The following is a 696-nucleotide window of genomic DNA, read 5'->3' as shown; positions in this document are numbered from 1 at the left end:
GTGCAGCACAGCAAGACCCAGTCTAAAAAAAAATATATATATATATAAAATTAATATCATCAGAAATCTAGAAGATATTGTATCTATAAATGAAGAACAGTGTGTGATTAGAGAAAAAACATGAGTGAAAAGGAAAAAGTCGACAAATTTATGTAAGTTCATAGAAATTTAAAAGCATGTCAGCAGAAAATTTAAAGATTAATAGAATGGAATATAAAGTTGAGGAAATCACCCAGACGAAGATAGCATAAAAGGCAAAAAGACTGGCCATAGGAAAGGAAGAATAAAATAATCAAGCATGCCGACACAGGAGGCTCAAAATCAGATCAACAAGACTTCTGAAAGTAGAGAAAGAAAAAAATGGATAAGAGGAAGTGAATAAATAAATAAGAAAATTTCCTGTTACCAAAGAACACATTCTCATTGAGTTCTTGATACAATGAATGAAAAAGACGGATATCAAAGCACATAATGACAGCATTTTAAAACAACTGTGATAAAGGCAAGAGTTTCTAGGAAGAAGTAGAGGTAATATTCAGGGAAGCAAAACTTCAAACCCAGAATGCCAGAAGAGTGGAAAAATATTTCTAATGCTCCAAGAGAAAATAATTTTTAGCCTTGAGTTATTTACTTACTCAAACTGTCAAGTGAATGTGAGTAACAATTGATCAGATAAAGAAATTCTCAACAAATGGC

This window comes from Carlito syrichta, unplaced genomic scaffold (assembly GCF_000164805.1).
Source record: "Carlito syrichta isolate Samal-C Ts95f unplaced genomic scaffold, Tarsius_syrichta-2.0.1 Scaffold267524, whole genome shotgun sequence".
Classification (NCBI taxonomy): Eukaryota; Metazoa; Chordata; class Mammalia; order Primates; family Tarsiidae; genus Carlito; species Carlito syrichta.
Note: the sequence above shows the minus strand (reverse complement) of the source record.